The sequence below is a fragment of the Melopsittacus undulatus genome, chromosome 1, assembly GCF_012275295.1.
Source record: "Melopsittacus undulatus isolate bMelUnd1 chromosome 1, bMelUnd1.mat.Z, whole genome shotgun sequence".
In the NCBI taxonomy this organism is placed as follows: domain Eukaryota; kingdom Metazoa; phylum Chordata; class Aves; order Psittaciformes; family Psittaculidae; genus Melopsittacus; species Melopsittacus undulatus.
In genome coordinates this window covers 58,779,219-58,800,699 of record NC_047527.1, presented here as the reverse complement: position 1 = coordinate 58,800,699, position 21,481 = coordinate 58,779,219, and positions in this window count along the sequence as shown.

Sequence of the window (21,481 nt, the reverse complement as noted above, 5' to 3'; positions counted from 1 at the left end):
GAAGGCCACCAAATTGGTCAGGGAGGATTTCCCCCTAGTGAAGCCATGCTGGCTGTCACCAAGCACCTTGTTGTTTTTTGTGTGCCTTAGCATGCCTTCCAGGAGAATCTGCTCCAAGATTTTGCCAGGCACAGAGGTGAGACTGACTGGTCTGTAGTTCCCCAAGTCATCCATTTTCCCCTTCTTGAAAATGGGGTTTATATTTCCTTTTTCCAGTCATCAGGACCTTCATCCAACTGCCACGATTTTTCACATATGATGGACACATCATGCTTACTTTCTTCCTACTCCCACCCCTCCATCATGTATTTAGATCCAAATAATATATAAAAATATATGAAATATATATTATATGCATTATTATGTATAAAATATACATACATATATATTGAGTATGGGCAAACACTAGAATAAGTTTTCCAGAGTTGGTTACAGAGTCTCCGTATTTGGAGATGGTCAAAACCTTACTGGGTATTGTATGAATAACCAGCTGTAGTGTACACTTCTTTGAGCAAGAGTGTTGGACTAGACTATTTTTAAAAGTCCCTTCCAACCTCAGCAATTTTGTGATTCTAGATTAGGTAAATTTAATCCTAGTTAATCCTAGTTATGAAGGGGTATCAATCTTCTGTGCAACTGTTATGTTTTAAGGAATTATAAGTGCTTCAGAACCTCTCAGTATCTTGAAAAACACTACTCTGTACTTTCAGAAGAGGTGGCAGATTATGCCTGATGAGCACCAAAATCTTTTGGCACTGGCATAAAGGACCCCAGACTTCTCTTGCCAGCCTTCAGAAAGAGCAGACTTTACTCCAGGCAGTGCTCCTGCTTGCCCGCACTCCCAACTCAGAAACACTTTGATGTTAGTATTTCTGAAATGGCATAAATGACTTGCCCTTGGAACTTGCAAGATGTCTATTATGTTACATCTGCATATTTTATGTAGGGTACATGCAGTATAGTTTTCATTCCAATGGGTTATCATATGGAAAGAATCACTGTTTTTTCACAGCTTTACTCTTCTTTTTCTGTAAAGGTCTCAAGGAATCACTGGCATCTGTGAGAAATGTATGCATAAATCAACTCTGGAAACAAACTGGTATAGATAACCCCAAGCTTGTGCAGAGATACCATTGCTAATATTCTCAACCTAGATACTGCACAGTGATTTAAGTGATGATTCCAGTGTTTCATAGTACTGCCCCATTTCAATTCCACTTCACAGCTAGCTTAGACAAATCAGTAAAGATGGCATATGACATTTCTTCTTCCACATCTTGGTGAACTCTTCTACATCTAATACAATAGAGAGTAGAAAATCAAGACATTTGTACATTATAAGGTTGGTTTTCTGAAGGCTAGAAAATGGTACATATGCAATTGCTTACATTGTTCATATTTGGCCTCTATCTACTTCAACTATCTATAATCCACATAAAACAAAATAAAACACATTCCAGTTTCATATCTTATAAGAATCCATTTGTTTTTTGTTTTCTTCAGCCAGTCTTTCGTACAGGAGCAGATCAGTATGTGTTGACTCTGGGCTTCATTTTCTGTTGTGACAGGAGTAAAGTTCTTCTGTCAAAAAATCTTCTAAAATCCAGCTAATACCTGAGTTTTTATTAGTTTTTAAACAAACAAAAATGTTTTCTTCTACAAAGCATAGGCATTAAAACCAGGAGTCTCTGAAATAATGTCAAGAATAAAATTACTTATATAAAAAAATAAAATATTTTTCTATAAATGCATGACAGTCTAGCTACCATATCTGCAAAACAGTTAGAACAAAAACAACCCAACAAAAAAACTCAAAAACCAACAGCCAACAAAGCCCCCCCCCAAAAAAAAACCAAACCCAACTCTAAATAAAATAATAAAACAAAAAGAAAACCAAACCAACAAACCAGAATCTTTACACTGGAATTTTATAACCTGAAGTAATTCTGTTACAAGGAACTTGAGTGTATAACCTTAAAGCACTTTTAGAGTTTGCCTTCCTTATAAATTTCAAGAAACGCTGTTGTATTCCTTTGTCTCATTGCTTCGGTCTAATATCGTATTCTCTTCAATTCCCTGATCTTCAATGCTGATATTGCACAACAAATTTCTTTAAGACTGGTATGTTCATGAAATATTAAAGAAAACAAAATCCACCTGCATTTTGGGTCATAACATGAAAAAAAAAAGCGGGGGTGAGGGGAAGGAGGCAACCAAAAAGTCACCACACTGAAAGCTGGAGCCTTTCTTTAATCAGCCACTCCTGGATTTATGATTCAGATTTATGGAAAAAGCTGTCTTTATAATTTAATACAATTGGATTCTTCAGACTTTGTGCTGAATGGGACAAAGAAATGAAAACTTATTCTCTAGAGAAATATGAAAATATAAATGACTGAAAAGGAGAAAAAAAAAATTACTTTAAGTTCCAACTTGACTAGGAGCTTACTGTGGGTTTCTGTGTATATTAACAAACTGATTATTTCCCTAATCCTATTGAGAGTTTCTTTTCCATGTGCTAAATTTCAGCATGTTTTCCTCTTATTTTCACATTACATATTGAAAGTTTGATTTGTATATAACTGCAAGAACATGCAAGTGAATGTTTGTAAATAAAATTGAAAACAATGTCATTTGAAATCTTCTGTATTTCTTAAAAAAGAAAAAAAAATCCACCTTCAAACTTACTGAATACTTCAGTTAAAAGCAGATTTCTGTGTTTGCTTGATGGTGGGAAGGTGAATCAATCCTTTATTCCTCCTTACATAATGTGATCTAGTAGCGAGTAAAGTCAGCAGAAAGACTGGATTGTAACTGCACATCTCAGGTGGTGACAGGGTCTTGGCTGCTTTTGACAGGACTTCGTCACCTTTTTGTGTTTGATTTGTTTCTTCTCTCCCCTTTTGCCTTTAAGATAAAATGAGTTAGTTACAGAAGTGTGTGAGGTGGGTTAACTGGGAATTATGGGTTAAAAAGTAAGCAGACTGGCTCTGGCAGGATATCTTCTCCTGAAATTAAAAAAGATCTGATGTACTCCTGTCATGTAATTTTGTTTTTCTCTATGCATGCAATATAGTTTGGTTAGCTTTTATTTTTTAATTTTTTTTCTCTTTTTTTTTTTTTTTTTAGAACTAGTCCTCATACCAAAAACAAACCAGTTTAATTCATTCCCATTTTCATCCAAATAATCCAACGCATCTCTCACATGACTGGATCAGAGCTGTTTAAGAAGTTTCAGGTGCCTGAGTGAAAATTGGCAGAGACTGACTGTATCTATTTTCTTTCTTCATTTTCACAGCTATTTACATCAACTCTCTTACCATGTTGTTTTGGTCTTCTTGCTTATGCTGAACTAGAGTCTTAAGCAACTGACCATATGAGATAAATTGATATCAAAAGTATTTTTTGAGAGATTTTTTTTTTTTTTTTTTAGATAAGGAGTTCATTTATGAACTTTTTAGTTTTGCTTAACCTTAAAAACCTAAACGTACACAAGTCCATGAGACCTGACAAAATCCATCCACAGGTCCTAAAAGAGCTGGCAAATGAAGTTGCTAAGCCACTGTCCATCATATTTGAAAAATTGTGGTGATCAGGTGAAGTTCCCGATGACTGGAAAAAGGGAAATATAACCCCATTTTCAAGAAGGGGAAAATGGATGACCCGGGGAACTACAGACCAGTCAGTCTTACCTCTGTGCCTGGCAAAATCTTGGAGCAGATTCTCCTGGAAGGCATGCTAAGGCACACAAAAAACAACAAGGTGCTTGGTGACAGCCAGCATGGCTTCACTAAGGGGAAATGCTGCCTGATCAATTTGGTGGCCTTCGATGATGGGGCTACGGAACTGATGGACAGGGGTAGAGCAGTTGACGTCATCTACCTGGACTTGTGCAAAGCGTTCGACACTGTACCAAACAACAACCTTGTCTCTAAATTGGAGAGACATCAATTTGATAGAAGGACCACTCGGTGGATAAAGAACTGGCTGGATGGCTGCACACAAAGAGTTGTGCTAAACAGCTCAATGTGTGGCTGGAGACTAATAATGAGTGGTGTCCCTCAGGGATCGGTGTTGGGACCGGTCTTGTTCACCATCTTTGTCGGTGACATGGACAGTGGGATTGAGTGTGCCCTCAGCAAGTTTGCCAATGACACCAAGCTGTGAGGGAAGGAATACCATCCAGAGGGACCCTGACACACTTGTGAGGTGGGCTGATGCCAACCTCATGAAGTTTAACCTTGACAAGGGCAAGGTCCTACAGCTGGGTCAGAGCAATCCCAGGCACAGCTACAGGTTGGGCAGAGAAGAGATGCAGAGCAGCCCTGTGGAGAAGGACTTGGGGGTGTTGGTTGACGAGAAACTTAACATGAGCCAGCAGTTTGAGCTTGCAGCCTAGAAAGCCAACCGTATCCTGGGCTGCATTAAAAGAGGCATGACCAGCAGGTCAAATGAGGTGATCCTGCCCCTCTACTCTGCTCTTGTGAGTCCTCATTTGGAGTATTGTGGGCAATTGTGCTGACCTCAGCATCAAAAGGACATGGAACTGTTAGACCAAGTCCAGAGGAGGGTCATGAGGATGATCAAGGGACTGGAGCACCTCCCGTATGAAGACAGGCTGAGAAAGTTGGGTCTATTCATCCTGGAGAAGAGAAGGCTGCGTGGAGACCTCATAGCAGCCTTCCAGTATCTGAAGGGGGCCTATAAGGATGCTGGGGAGGGACTCTTCATTAGGGACTGTAGTTGTAGGACAAGGGGTAAAGGGTTAAAATTTAAACAGGGGAGGCTTAGACTGGATATACGGAAGGAGTCCTTTACTGTGAGGGTGGTGAGGCACTGGAATGGGTTGCCCAGGGAGGTTGTGAATGCTCCATCCCTGGCGGTGTTCAAGGCCAGGCTAGACAGAGCCTTGGGTGATATGGTTTAGTGTGAGGTGTCCCTGCCCATGGCAGGGGGATTGGAACTAGATGATCTTAAGGTCCTTTCCAACCTTAACTATTCTATGATTCCGTGGTGTATTTTCTACACATAGTAGCAACATATTTTTAGGTGATTTTTGTTTCAAAAAGCTGGCACTACACAGCCTTTTCAGGTGTTTATCTATCTCCCTGAACTTCCTAGGTCTTAGGACTTCCTGTCTTAAACTTCTGAACTACCCCACCCCCAATTTTGGTGCAGTTCTGAGAAGGAACCATGAGGCCCAAGATCTTCTCCTCATACAGAGATGTTATCAAAACTTGCAATCCTAGCCTCCTAAAGAGGTGACAGTTCTCCTGGCTGAAACATTAGTGAGGTACAGTGATGATAAGTCCCCAGAAGCAAACAGCACAAACTTGTTGACAGTCTCACTGCTATGTCCTGTGGAGGTTTTTTCTTAGTACAAATCTGTTGCTATTGAGCTAATCCTCTTGCAGTCCTTAATAACAATTTTCACACTATTGCCCATAAAATGATCTTTAAAACTATTGTTTTGATGAGCTTAACATAATTATATGTATACAGGATTATTGCAAGTCTTTATTACCAATGATTAGCTAACCAAATTACCCAACAAAATACTACGTTCCTTAAAAGACTAGCCATGTGTAATTATATATAATTTAGAAAATACACAGAAGATAGTTCACTATTTTTTTCTATAAAATCGTATCTGCATTGTTGGAATCAATTTAAAGTATGGGCACTTGTGAATTTCCAATATGTAATTCTGCCTGGAGTAATCGAGTATTTTGTCACTGATGCCATAGAAATAGTTTTGTTAGAGATCATACAAAGCTTGTGAGAAATGCTGAATCAAGTCAGACACTACATTTAATTAAAGGAATAAACTGGGAGAAACTTCATTTTAATTATGTCAGATGTAGATTTTGGTTCACAGTCTGTATACATAAGTATATGTCAGCATGATCTGATTTTTTAACCTTATCAAAGAATCTATCTGTATGTAAGTTTTCTAAGATGGGGTGATCTGATTTACAGGTTCCTGTCAGGTTTAATGAGTGTGTGTTACATAATTCTGTGAATATAAAATATCGGTTGCACACTTTCTAGATTTCTTTGGTTGAGAAGCTAGAAGAAATTCAGACAGATTTGTGGGGACAATGAACAAATGTTAAACTGCAGAGAGCTGTATTTTTCAGAGCAAAAATAATTCTTTTTCCTACAAATGATCTATTGCTTAGCTTTCAGCTGACAGAAAATAAGAGACTTCTCATTGCTAACTGACTTGCAAGGTTTGTGTAGGAAGTCTATTCATGGTGAAAGGTGAAAGAATCCTTTGCTCAATAACCTAATTTTGCAAGACCTCTTTTCTCTTCTCTCCAAAGGGAGACTCTTTGTCCTGCGTTCAGCAGTAGCAGTCATTTTTCTCCTTAGTAGCTGGTGCAGTGCTGTGGTTTTGACTTTCAGCCTGGGAACAGCTCTGATAACACTGATGGTTTTAGTTGCTGCTCAGTAATGTTTACTCTGACCAAGGACTTTCTGAGTCTCATGCTGTGCCAGGGAGGAGGGGAAGCCAGGAGGAAGCAGAGACAGGACATCTGACCCAAACTAGCCAAAGGGGTATTCCATATCACAGCATGTCATGCCCAGTATATAAACTGGGGGAAGTTACCTGGAAGGGGTAGACCACTACTTGGGTAGGGCTGGGTATCAGTCAGTGGGTGGTGAGTGGTTGTATTGTCTTCCCTTGTTATTTCTCTTATCATTATTATTATTGGTGTTATCAGTAGTGGTTTGTATTATACCTTAGTTACTGGACTGTTCTTATCTCAACCCGTGGGAGTTACATTCTTTATGTTCTCCTCCCCATCCCTCCAGGAGCAGGGGAAGGAAGACAGGGGAGTGAGCAAGCTGCTGCATAGTTCTGAGTTACCGGCTGGGCTTAACCCACAACACTGTTCTTTTTATGTAAGTACTTGTATCATGTACACTGAGCCAGGTAGTGTGAAAACCTCTTAAGAACTTTCTACTGTAGTGGAAAGCTGTTCTACTAAACATACTGTTGGTTTCTGGATGTATTGTTCAAAGTGGGATGGTTACACAAGCATGACAAAATGATTCTAGCCCTAAAATGTGTTCTGCTAATACAATGGAGGAGTTTGGGTTTTGCAGGGTCTTTTTTTTTTTGTCTTTATGTTAAAATGTTATTTATTTATTCATTTAAAGCTTGATCTTAAATTTGAGCCTCCTGGGATTCAGGATCCAAACACCCATTTTCTCTGTTTTTAGAGATCCCTTTATGTTTTCAATAAGTGGTATCTAAAGGGTATATACAGATGGAAGTGAGTACCTAATGTGACCTTAAGATCTTTCGACATTGACTCTTCCACAAAGTTTACTAAATCTAGAAGGGAACAATGTGTTGCTGGAGTATCTGCTCTGCTCTGACACCAGAAGAGGAAAATTCCATGAGCCAGTGAGGTGTCAAAACATCTTGGACACATGTTGGTTTCTGCAATAGAGCTGTGACAATGTATGTGCTTTGGTAAGAGCATTTCATGAAACTGCTCAAGCACCCATTGATGCTACACTCTCCACACACTGACTGGCGCGAGCAAAAGAACAATAGAAACTCAGAAATAAGAAGACTGAGAAGAAGGAAAAAAATTCTACAGTTGTATACAGATCCATACCAGCTTTCTAAAGGACGTGAAGCTTGTTATGTAGCTCTCACCACAGAATGAGGATTTTGAAATGGACAGATCCCCTTTCCCCTCTGTCCCCAGTCGGCTTCTAGCTACTGACAGACTGCAAACAAATCCTGTGGGTAGCTTTCTGCTGTCTGAGCACAGAGAGTGCTGAATATGACACCGTTGCACTGCTGCATTCATTTTTACCTGGTCAACCTGCCACACAGTTTGGTTCTCTTTTTTTTTTTCTACATCACCATAACTTCTGTCTGGCTGTTGGACCAGTGCATGCTGTTTTCCATAAACAGATACTGTGTGAGCCAGCCTCTTTCTCCTTATAAATATCACATCTGTCTGTGATTCATTCAGTTTCCTGACATTGAAAATTCATTTCCTTTGTCCCCTGATGTTGCATTATATGAAGACTGACAAGAATCATTATAGTAATTTAAAATCCCAAACAAAACCTTAGTGCAAGTCTGTGAGAGCAATCCACTCTGAGCTCTGTAGATGGAAGCAGTGGATTGCTTCCCTCTTGGCCATTACATCTCTTCCGTCTTGGCAATTACAAGTGTGATTCTTTGCTGTCCTGGAATTGAACTGATTCTGTATCACAGAGCCAAGTACTGGATGAAAGGCTCCAGGAGGAAGACATAACCTCTCTTCTGGAAGAACATACCACTAGCTCCTCATTTTACTATGACAAATACTGTGAAAAGGAAATGCAGGGAAGCATAAGGTATCTGAGAGCTGCTTAGAAGTAGTCTCCTGTGCAAATAATCTTGTAAAGCTACATGCATGCAAACAACACTGCTCAATCAGGTTATGGTTTTGTTGGTATAACCCGGTGTGCTGTTGCCCTTTGTTCAAGGTTGTGATGATAACCAGGATACCCAGATCATTTTCTGCCTATATCTGAGCTTGCACTGTTGCTTGGGGTTGCTCTGTTCCAGGTATATGACTGCATCTTCTTTTGTGGGACCTTATGACATCTTGTTTGCCCATTTCTTTCAGCAACCAGAAGAAAACAACTGTGCTCATCTGAGCAAGAATATCTTGGTCAGATTTTTTTTTTTGTTGTTGCTGCTACACTTCGTAGAATGAGTTACAAGCTGTAAATGAATGAGTTACAGCTGTAAAGCTGATGGTTTACTTGCATATTCTAAACTCTGACCTTAATGCCCTTCATGACAAATGTTCAGGGTTACCAAGGTTCACCTTATTTAAAAATTAAAAAGTGTGTCTCACACAGCACATATTTTTTTCTTTTTTGGCAGTTTTCACCTATATTCAATCATCTGAAGCAATTTAATATACTGAAGTTTTGTGGAAACTAAAGCTTCTTTCTCCTTGAACTACTTATCCAGATTGAGCTATGCAAGAAAAATCTGGGCCAGCTCATTTGCTGAGTTTAATAGTCTTGTGTTTAATATTCTCTAATGATCCACTAGTGTATTCCTGAATGTGTGTTGCTATCCAATAGATTATAGTACAGATACATAAACTGCATAACAAAAGGAAAGTAGTTGTTGGAGTGCGATGACTACTGAGTAATATATTCATGAGTAGCTAGTCTCCATTTGGCTGTGTTCACAGATTATTTGGATCTTTTTAATTTAAGAATCTTGATGGATACAAAATGTAACTGAAATGAAAGTCTCCTAGAAATAATTGATGAGGTAATGTTCTCTTAGGAATAAAAATTAGCTGTGCTTGGGATTAGCTTCTAACAGATGCGAATGAACAAAAATATTGCATGCTTAAGAATAGTTTTGGCAGAGTGCTGTGTTAACACTTGGTATGTAATCCTTTCAGGATTTTCAGCTATGGCAGTTGCAGCTGCCACCTATCTAGATTTGCTTTTAGCTCAACATCAAATGAACATGAATGAGGCTGGTCATTGTTAAGTGACTAATCTATTATTTTGTAAATGCACATGACACGCCATCAAGTTCTGCTTAACATCTGAAATTGTCTACTCGGCAGGACACCTGATATTAGAAGGCAAAACTTGATTGGAAGTGATATATTTAAAGAACATTTTGGTAAACACTTTTGTGAAATCCAAATAACATAAATTCAAGGATTCTTTCACTCTTTAAGCTTAAATGGTATAGCTCTGTTTTCATTAGCATGTTGGATGACTGTTGCTTTCACAGCCAGGAGTAGCTGGGCAAAGACAGCATAAAACCACTTTGCTACTTGTGGTTATTTGGGTTTCTTAAAAATCAAACCAAGAGGGCAGAGTTCCTGTTTTCTTTATCTGATGGTAACAAACCAAAACAAAACAAGCTGCTTTACCTCTGAGGTCAGAGATAAAAATAAACTCTGTGAACAGTGACCAGACTAGGTCTTCAAATTCCATGATTTAGGAGGCTAATCCAATTCACACACTTATGTCTATGTACTGTTCAGATGAACAAGAAGTAATAGGTATTAATTCTTTTCTCTTAGTGAGCCATCTCTCGGAAATGAAGGGCAGGTAGTTTCTGAAATAGGAATCTCAAGGCAAAGAGTGCTCGAAAATTTCAGTTGTGACACTTCACTAAAAGAGGACTATAACTAATTTCGTAATGAAATATCTATTATACAGAACAAAACTGGTAAGTAGAACTATTCAGAATAGTTCATATATTAATATCCATAGTCCATATATTAATAAAAATGCAATAAAACAAAAATAGCAGGTTTTGTATGACTAATAATTGTACCTTTTTTGTTAGACATTGAAGGTAACATGCTCCACTGAAATGTCTGAATTTTGGATTGGTATGAGACCTGGTGATTGACATCTTATCTGTTTAATGAAAAATTTTGTCTACTGATATTTTCATTAGCTGAATTATCTTTGTATACTGTAAGTATAAAGATTTCATTTGGAGATGATTCCTCTTCAGACCTATATTACTTCCAGTATATGTAATTGCTAGCCCTCGGCCTAAATCCATATGATAAACCAATGTGAAATTTAGGTAATTTAGACAAAGCAAAGTCCTGACATGTCTAAAAGAATGTAATACAATTCAAAGACAAGAAGAGAAGGAAAGGAGAATAAGAGTTAATGAGAGATAAAATAATACAAAAATCGGTCTTCTGTGAAATTCAGACTCTTCGAGTGCTTTATAAAGTTTACATATTTTTCTCTGTTTCTCTGTGTTTTCTTTCTTTCTTTTTTTTTTTTTTTTAAGTTAAGAGATTTTACCCTCTGCCTAGTTAGTTCCTAGCTTGTTAACACTGAGATTCTGTCCTTCCTTCAGTTCATTATCAAGAATGAGGTCCTGTGGTCCTTTCCTTGTCTCAGAAATAGCAGAAATGGTGCTACTGGGTGAATTAACACTTTAACAAATGTAATTGCAGTATATCGTTGTTCTTTTCTCCTTTTACACCTTTCCAAATAGTAAGGCAATGGAAAATGAATGAATTACTAATGGGTAGAGACAGGGTGAACACAAGGCATAATCAAACCCTTCCTTACTATCTGAATATTTTGAATCGCTCATTATTCTCTATAGCACAGATATTCAGCAAGGCTTTTCATCCTTTGTTCCTATCCCTTATACTGAGGCTAGAGAAACATAAATGAGCCTGGCTACAAATGTGGGGGTTTATTTGGTGGTTTGTTTGTTTGTTTGGGTGTTTTTTTGTTTGGTCAGTTTTGCTTGTTTGTTTGTTTGTTTTCTGTGTTTCCCTCACAAAGGGCTCATTTTTCGTTTCATTAGAATGACAAAGTCCTGGAAACCTTCCTTTCATTATCCATTTCAGGGTTTACTTTTAGTCAGAGGTCTATTCAGCTAACCCTGAAGTGAAATCGAAGTGTGAATTAACCTTTATATTGTGGGTACACTTTCATTAGTGTACATATGAAGGATGGAATTCTAAGGCTAACTTCCAAACATCCATGCTTTGGTTTTCTCTATCGAATGGTCTAGATTTCCTGAAAGCTACATTCCTTCTGTACAAAATCATCTGGCATATGCATTTCAGAAGCATGTCTAAATGCCCTCCAACTGCTAAAGGTCCATTGGCTCAGACTAAAGCTAATCATGTATATCCTGAAATATGCATACTCTACAATTTAATTCCTCAGTGTCATCTGTTTTCCTCTGAAGATGCATTACTTAATGCACAGGACTATTTGCCAAACCAGACGTGTGAACAAGCAAGTACACGGTAGTTTAGTGTGAAACCAGGTGATCAGTTGTGAGAGATACTGAGGTACTGAGCAGCTAAATCAAAGCTATGTTGCCACAGGCACATGAGCAGCATGTTTGACTAGCCATAAGATGTCTAGAACTGGAAGAGTGGTTAATATGACTACAGCAGTTCTTTGGATTGTGAATGCTTTTCTGGGTCTCTTAAATAGTATGCAAAACCCTCATCCTCGGTATGGAAATACGATGAGAAATAGTCAAGTAAATATATGTAAAAGAAAAATGACCAGTCACTAGTATTTAATTTATTTAGATAAATAGTATTATTCTTCCTAGAAGAAAGCATGGCACTAGTTTCTTGATTTCACAGGGTAGTGCAGAGTACAAAGAAAACTAAACTGTCAGCACACATCTGGGTGCTATTGACTGACTGTCTTATGGCAGCACTTGAGGAATGTCCTGCAAATACTCCAAAGGGTTTTTCTCATAAAACTGTGTGGGATGCAGCAGTTTTCACTCATCTTGATTTTTGACTGGGGAACTGAGGTAAATTAATAAAACAGGGAGTAGTAGGAATGTGCTGGTTTTGTTGGTGTTTATTTACTCAGGTTATGCTCTAGAAAACACGTCTATCAAATATTTTCCCACCAGGCTGAGTCAGATGTCATGTTGCTAGACATATTTCTGATATGGGGGGATAGTGAGGCATATGAGTAGTTGATTATATTCAAAAGTAACTCTGTCAGATGATCTTTTATTTATATTTTATCAAATACACACATAGGGCTTTTATCACGTAACGACCATATCTTGCTGTCTCAAGAGACCTACAAGCTTCCCCTTAAGAGTGAGTGAGATGGCTTTTTGGATTGATTTTTTTTCCTTTTCTTTTTTTAATGAAGCTTTGCAAGACTATCTGTTACAAATTGATATTAATCCTGAAAGTTCTTATTGCAGTATCAAGGCATTGACTTTTTCATCAGCTTTTTTTTTTTTCCTGTTCTTTTGTTTTATAAAGACAACTGTATTTGTGTTGTAGCTTAGCTTTCTGTAGAAATGTTAATATCCGTATTAATAGACATATATTATCTGAATTAACATCCCTATATTATTAATATATCCAAATCAATATTTATGTATTAATTTATAAATACACCAGGACAGGAATGTGAGGGAGAAAAAGTATTTGTTGCAAATAAACACTTCAAAATAAATGTGCTTCAAGATTTTCTTGAAAATATTATAATAATTACATGTTTAGCTGCTGTGTAACAGAAACTGAGCAATTGTTGAAAACAGATACAATCCAGCTTCTTGTAGAGTTGCCAATATAAATGCAGTGTTAAAATTGAGTAACAGCTGTTTTAAAAAACCTTCAATAAATAGAGACCTCCAGCTGTAAAGAATCCACTGACTGGAGCTCCTAGAAGAGTTTTTTTGTTTGATTGCTCATAGTATATAGGAGAGAGAGTTTTTGTGGAACCTCCCATTTCCATTACTAATGTGCGAGATGAGGATGCTAGTAGTAGAGCTCAGCAGAAGAGCAGCAGTTAAGTGCATGGTGGTGATTGCTTATAGAAATGAATTGTCCATGTGTAAAATAGAAGATGATATGCAGTCTTCCTGAGCTGTGTTCTATGAAGACATCAGTACAATTCTTGCCGTTCCAAATTTTCTAGATCACCTTGTTAATAAAAATAATAATCACATTTGACATTTAAGTTTTGTTCTCTTTAAATATTTGTCGGTTATAAAAATGATTTCAGGATATGGAGGGGAGCTGGTGGAGCTGTTCTGACAAAGAAGGGGAAAAGCCGTTTTGGTAGGAGGCTTGCCAGACTGGTCAAGGATGCTTTAAACTAGATGTGTTGGGGGAGGGGGGCATCATTCCATCCCAACACACCCAGTCAGTTGCCAACACCTATAATAAATGCTTGGAGCAATGTAGAGATATTCCAGCCTCTCCAGCCAATGAGCCGGCTTCATTTGGAGCTCAACTCAGATGCCTCTATAGCATGGGGAACAAACAAGAGGAATTAGAGATGTATGCATGGCTACGGGGGTATGATAGAATAGTGTCGTGGTTTAAACCAAGCTGCACAGCTTGTGCACTCACTGCCCCCCTTGCTCTCCCAACTCCCGGAGAGTTATGAAGGAAAATCCAAAGAATGTAGCCCCCACGGGTTGAGATAAGAACAGTTTAATGACTAAGGCATAACACAAATCACTACTGCTACCACCAATAATAATAATGATAAAGGAAATAACAAGTGAAGAGAATACAACACCTCACCAGCCGCTGACCCATAACTCACCCCACCCTGCCCAACCGAGCACCAACCGATACCTCCTCCATCCCCCCAGCGCTCCAGCCCTTCCAGGTAACTCTTGGTTACATCCTGAGCATGACATGTTATGGTATGGAATACCTCTTTGGCTAGCCTGGGTCAGGTGTCCTGTCTCTGCTTCCTCCCGGCCTCCCCTCCTCCCTGGCAGAGCATGAGCTCAGAAAAAGGCCTTGGACAAACCAAACATTTGAGCAGTAACTAAAAACATACGTACTATCAGCAACCGTTCCCAGACTGGAAGTCAAAACACAGCACTGCACCAGCTACCAAGAAAGAGAAAACATAACTGCTACTGCTAAACCCAGGACAAATAGGCATCACAGAAACATGGTGGGATGGCTCCTATGACTGGAGTGTTGGAATGGAAGGCTACGGGCTCCTTAGAAAAGACAGGCCTGGCAGGTGGGGAGGGGAGGTTGCTGTTTATGTTAGGGATAGGCTGGAGAGTATGGAACTCTGTCTGGGGACAGGTGAGAAGCTAACAGAGAGTTTGTGGGTCAGGGTTAAAGGGAGAGCAGCGATGGGGGAAAATACTGTGGGGATTTGTTACAGACCGCCTGAACAAGAGGAATCTGTGGATGAAGCACTCTATAGACAGATAGGAACAGCCTCATGCTCACAGGCCCTTGTTCTCATGGGGGACTTCAACCATCCTGACATCTGTTGGAGCGACAGTACAGCCCACCACAAGCAATCCAAGAGGTTCCTCAATCGTATGGGAGGACAACTTCCTTCTGCGAGTAATAGAGGAGTCAACAAAGAGAGGTGCCATGCTTGACCTCGTGCCCACCAACAGGGAAGGGCTGGTTGGAAATATGAAGCTCCAGAGCAGCCTTTGTTGCAGCGAACATGACACGGTCGAGTTCTTGATCCTCAGGACAGTGAGAAGAGTGTGCAGTAAGCTCACTGCCCTGGACTTAAAGAAAGCAGACTTGGCCTCTTCAGGAACCTGCTTAGTAAGGTTCCATGGGATATAGCCCTGGAGGGGCCCAAGACTGTTGGTTGGTATTCAAGGATCACCTGCTACAAGCTCAGGAGTGTTGCATCCCAACTAGAAGGAAGTGCAGCAGGAGGGCTACGAGACCTCCTTGGATGGATAAGGAGCTGCTGAGGAAAATTTGAAGGAAAAAAAGAGGATTATAAAGGTGGAAACAAGGACAGGCGGCCTGGGAAGCATACAGGGGCTTTGTCCGAGAAGCTAGAAACCAGGTTAGGAATGCTAAGGTCCAGTTAAAATTAAACTTGGCTAGAGATGTTAAGGATAACAAGAAGGGATTCTATAATTACACTGCAAGTAAAAGACAGACTAGAGACAGTGTGGGCCCTCTCTGGAAGCTATCAGAAGAACTGGCTACCCTGGATTTCGAGAAGGCTGAGGTTCTTAATGACTTCTTTGCCTCAGTCTTCACTGACAAAGGCTCTGACCACACCACCCAAGCCTTGGAAGGCAGATGCAGGGATTGTGAGAATGAAGACCTTGGGCCCATTGTACGAGAGGATCTGGTCCAAGACCTTCTTAAAAACCAGAACGTACACAAGTCCATGGGACCTGAGGAAATCCATCCGCGGGTCCTGAAGGAGCTGGCAAATGAAGTTGCTAAGCTACTGTCCATCATATTTGAAAAATCGTGGTGATCAGGTGAAGTTCCTGAGAACTGGAAAAAGGAAATATAATCCCCATTTTCAAGAAGGAGAAAATGGATGAAGCAGGGAACTACAGACCAGTCAGTCTCACCTCTGTGCCTGGCAAAATCTTGGAGCAGATTCTCCTGGAAGGCATGCTAAGGCACACAAAAAACAACAAGGTGCATGGTGACAGCCAGCATGGCTTTACTAGGGGGAAATCCTGCCTGACCAATTTGGTGGCTTTCTATGATGGGGCTACAGAACTGGTAGACAGGGGTAGAGCAGTTGACGTCATCTACCTGGACTTGTGGAAAGCGTTCGACACTGTCCCACACGACATCCTTGTCTCTAAATTGGAGAGACATCAATTTGGTAGGTGGACCACTCGGTGGATAAAGAACTGGCTGGATGGCTGCATACAAAGAGTTGTGCTAAACAGCTCAATGTGTGGCTGGAGACTAATAATGAGTGGTGTCCCTCAGGGATTGGTGTTGGGACCGGTCTTGTTCACCATCTTTGTCGGTGACATGGACAGTGGGATTGAGTGCGCCCTCAAGAAGTTTGCCAATGACACCAAGCTGTGAGGGAAGGAATACCATCCAGAGGGACCCTGACACGCTTGTGAGGTGGGCTGATGCCAACCTTATGAAGTTTAACCTTGCCAAGTGCAAGGTCCTACAGCTGGGTCAGAGCAATCCCAGGCACAGCTACAGGTTGGGCAGAGAAGAGATGCAGAGCAGCCCTGTGGAGAAGGACTTGGGGGTGTTGGTTGACGAGAAACTTAACATGAGCCAGCAGTTTGAGCTTGCAGCCTAGAAAGCCAACCGTATCCTGGGCTGCGTGACCAGCAGGTCAAATGAGGTGATCCTGCCCCTCTACTCTGCTCTTACGTGGACCTCACCTGGAGTATTGTGTGCAGTTCTGGTGTTCTCAACATGAAAAGGACATGGAACTGTTGGACCAAGTCCAGAGGAGGGCCATGAGGATGATCAGGGGACTGGAGCACCTCCCATATGAAGACAGGCTGAGAAAGTTGGTGTTGTTCAGCCTGGAGAAAAGAAGGTTGCGTGGGGACCTCATAGCAGCCTTCCAGTATCTGAAGAGGGCCTGTAGGGATGCTGGGGACTTTTCGTTAGTGATAGGACAAGGGGTAAAGGGTTAAAATTTAAACAGGGTAGGCTTAGACTGGATATAAGGAAGAATTCTTTCCTGTGAGGGTGGTGAGGCACTGGAATGGGTTGCCCAGGGAAGTTGTGAATGCTCCATCCCTGGCAGTGTTCAAGGCCAGGTTGGATGAAGCCTTGGGTGATATAGTTTAATGTGAGGTGTCCCTGCCTATGGCAGGGGGATTGCAACTAGATGATCTTAAGGTTTTTTCCAACCCTAACTATTCTATGATTCCATGATTCTATGATATAACATAAATTCCCATGTTGCTGTCACTGACTCTTCTGTCTCATTTTCAAATGCAATCTAAGCAAAGTTTAAGCAACTAATATGCTTAATTTTTATTAATTCCTAGGGCATGCTGTATTATTTCCTGTTCATAGAAAAGAACAAATACGTATGATCATTGATGTGATAATTTTCTTTAATGCACATCTGGTAGATAGTCACAGTTCTATGAGGCAAAGACAAGTGCCTTTGCAGGCTGGATTGAAATGGGAACTGTCAGTCATTGCTGAATTACTGAAATAGTTGTTAGCTATTTCATTTATTTAATGATACATTTCAATACATTCCTTTTGTTTATCCTTAAATGGAGGGAAACAAGTCTCAGACAGCATTCTTTTCCTGCACTCCTGTTGCAGGTTAATTTGGGTGGACAGCTAAGCAACACACAGTACGTCCATCACTCCCCCCCACCTCCTCAGTGGGACAGGGGAAGAAGGAAACAAGAGTAAAAGGAAAAAAACACAGGGGTCCAGACAAAAACCAAAATGAAACAGAACAAAATAAACTGAAACAAAACAAAATAAACCATAACAAAACAGTTTAGTAAGGAAAGTTTAATTGGAAGAGGATAGAAAGAAAAGAAAACGAGCGATGGAAATGCAATCATTCACCACCTCCCATGGGTAGATTAATGCCCAACCAGTTCCCAAGCAACAGATGGCTAATCTCTCTAAACCAACTTTTTTTCCCTTTTGTTGCCAAGCATGACATTCTATGGCATGGAATATCTCTAGTTAGTTTCGGTCATCTGCTTGGCTGTGTCCCTCACAACCTACTGCACAGCCCAAAATTTATTTGCTTCACAGGAGTAGACTGAAACAGAGGTGGCCTTGGTGCTGTGCAAATACTATTCAGCAATAGCTAGAGCATGTGTGTTACTGGTACTGTTTGGTCATAAATCTAAACCAGCACCATACAAGCTGCTATGAAGGAAGTTAACCCTATCCCAGCTAGGCTCAGTACATCCCCTGTAATACACACATTTCTCTCTGTCAAATAGATTAAATCAGCAATCAAGGAATCCTTTTCTTCTAAAACTGATGGAGTAGGAGATAGAAATACTGGGGGAAGATATAATTGTTAAAATGTATCAAATCTCTTCCATGTTTTCCCTGTTCCTTTAAAAAAGAGAGAAATCAGTTCAAATTGTATGCACTAAATTATTTTGTGAGTTCTAGAGGATTAATTCTGTAAAAGAACATTCATTTGGCAAGATAATATCTGACAAACAAATCTGATAAGGCTAATGTTCACTAAATTCCAGCATCTACAGGTGTGCTTTGTTGAGGAAGGTCTTTGTCATTTTCAGTCTGCTACTAAGAAAAAATAAAACCCAAACTTTTCCTTGCAGCCTCTAACTGGGATCTTACAGATAGATGAAGTGCTGATCACAGAGAGAAATAGAAAAGAGATAAAAGAGAATATAAAATCCTGGAGAAAGGGGAGAAAAGAAGGGTCATATCGGAGGTCTGTCTTTGTAGCATAGGAATATTATGCAAAGAATCACTTTTATCATTATTAAATGTTCCCTGCATAAATTCTTGACATGAAAACAAGAGAAAAGGTACTAAACACGGTATCAGGAAACACTCATTATGTGTAGATTTCAAAGCAAAATGATTGTACAGTATAGTGGATAACATAAATACAAGTATAGGATGATTACATTGACTTTGGTGTTCTTTTTGTTAGGGTCACCATAAGCTTCATTATTTTGAGCTTTGAGTCCTCAAGAGTAAGGAATGTATTTAATCTAACTGAAAAAGAACTGATCACCATTTGCTGCTTCTCCTTTCAGAACTCTTTTCTTTGTTCACTGTTAACACATTAAAACTCTCTCAAATTTCTGGCTTTTAGAATAACTCCAAAGAAATGTTGCAGCAATATTTTTAAGTTCTGGAAAAGGCCATCAGTGTCAGTGTGTAGGTATTTTACTTTGATTGTTTCAAACACACTTTAGCATACAGTTACCAATCACTGGAATCTTCCAGAATAAGCAATAAAAATTTGACTAACCCTCTAGGTGATGTCAGCATTAATTTTAAATCCATCACTTAATCTGTCAAGATAAATGCTCTCTCTATTCTCCCTTTGGAGAGTGGGAAGATGTTACTGTCATGGTTATGTAGACATGCCACTATTGTGGGGAGGTAGGAGCTTCAGCTCTTGGGGTCTGCAAGGGTTTGCAGCTTCTAAGCCCTCTTTGTGGGCTGGACTACAATGGGCTCTCCTGTCATATCTAGTAGCAGCCCTGTTGTGCCAGATAAACTCTGACCAGCATTGTTTAGTAATCAGAGCCTTGCCAGAGAAGCTAAGGTCCCAGGAAATCGAATACCTGTTGCCTAGCCTGGCCATCTCAGGCAGAAGTTATTTCTTTCTGCTTATGACAATTCAGAATTACCAAATAATTTAGTAGTGCTAAGGATATAGATAAGCAAACCAGGAAAAAAGATGCAATTAAGAAAAAAATGCCTGGAAAAGGTTGGGTTGTATGGGGTTTTTTTGTTACTATGAATGACAGAGCAAAACAAATGGCAGATAAATCAAATGTTTTGCATTTACTGTAAGGCTGTTTGCAGTTGCTTCTTTATATAGTTATTCCTTGTTGATAAATATAGCACTCTTTGGTCCAGATAACAAATACTGTACTTTTTCTTCCAGATGGTTACCCAAACAATTTTTTTGCAGTATAACAACCTTTATTAATATCACTAAGGGGCAAAAATATATTTTCCCCTAATTCCTCAATATTCTTTAAGCTTTTAAATAGTTCTTTCAAATGCATTATCAGCCTCAATCTACTCCAGTGTTATAAATAATATATACTTTTTCCTTTCTAAAAGGCTTTTATTCCCTTAAAGAGAACAATAAAATAAAATAATTTAAATCTTAAAAGCCCCATGGAACTGATTTCACTCCTATACTGTTGTAAGAGTCAAGCCAAATAGCATTAGCGTATTCTAAATTCCAATAAAACCTTGATCTACATAATAGAAGTATTTCTCATGTGTACATCATAGGTGCATAAATACTTTTGTTGCCTTGGTTTATACATGCTATTTTCTCTGGTAATAAATCAATCACATTTTTCTTTCCTAATTCAAGTTATCTGAAATATGTTTCATTTTTCTTTGTCACTGTAATTTTAGGGTCTTAAAAGTGAATTCCCTGAGAGTACCTTTTTTCTATACTTTTACCTTTTCATAGCATAAATATGCAGCAAGATATCTAAGTCAGTGTCCTGGGTTCAGCTTAAACCACAACAATCAGCCAGTAAGTAATGTAGATAATTGCATTGTCATTTGAATGTGATGTAGTTTTATTAATTCTTAACCTGTAAAATTATTTTGAAGTATTCTTCATCTAAGGATATTGAAATGTATATATGCTTTTTCTGGTATCCGTTGTAGATGTTTTTATAAACTGGAAGTGGTTAACGGCTTTTCCAGGAATTTGGGATGGACAAAATTCACAAATCAGATGGGATAGATAGAATTAAAAAAAATTAAGATTCCTGGCTTAGTACACTGTGTAAAGTATCTATGAAGGTTATGCAACAGAAGTCATAATTAAGGTTTCTAGCAAAACTTTATATTTTGTAATATTCTTACAGCAAAAAAAAAATGCCACAGATCTCTTATTTTGCCTTCATAGCAGCACATCATGAACACAAGAAATCGGTTAGCTCTCCAGAATAGAGAGATATTTGTTTATAAAAAGAAAGCATGTTATAAGACAAATGTATCATGAGTTTCCTTTCCAGTTGACTTAAGCTAAATAAATAATACCATTCAAATTTGTACCATTTTGTGCTCGTCACTGATAGATTTCTGTGTTTTTTTTTTTTTAATACTGTGGTCAAACATCTGTTTTATAGATGTTTAGAAAACAAGGTGTTAGTTAATTTTCTCTGATGAATGAAATGATGTACCTATTCACATTATGCTTAGAGATTTACAAAAACTATTTGCAGCTCATTCTACCCTTGTCTGCTACTTCATTTATGCCACTTGTTATTTTCAAGCAGAGGCTTTTGCTAGATGATATTAAAGTTCAGTGGCAGCAGCTCTTTTCTCCTTTTAATTCTGCAGAGCTATATGGCTGTATTATGAATACTTCCCTCTAATGCTGTCAGGAAATTAGAAGGGAAGCTTAGATATTTTTTTTTCCCCTGTGGTTAAATCATTTACTTCTCTTAAAACTTCTTTGCAACCAGAAGTTACTCACAGGTAGAAATGTAATTGTATGCTGTCAGCTATTGAATCAAATT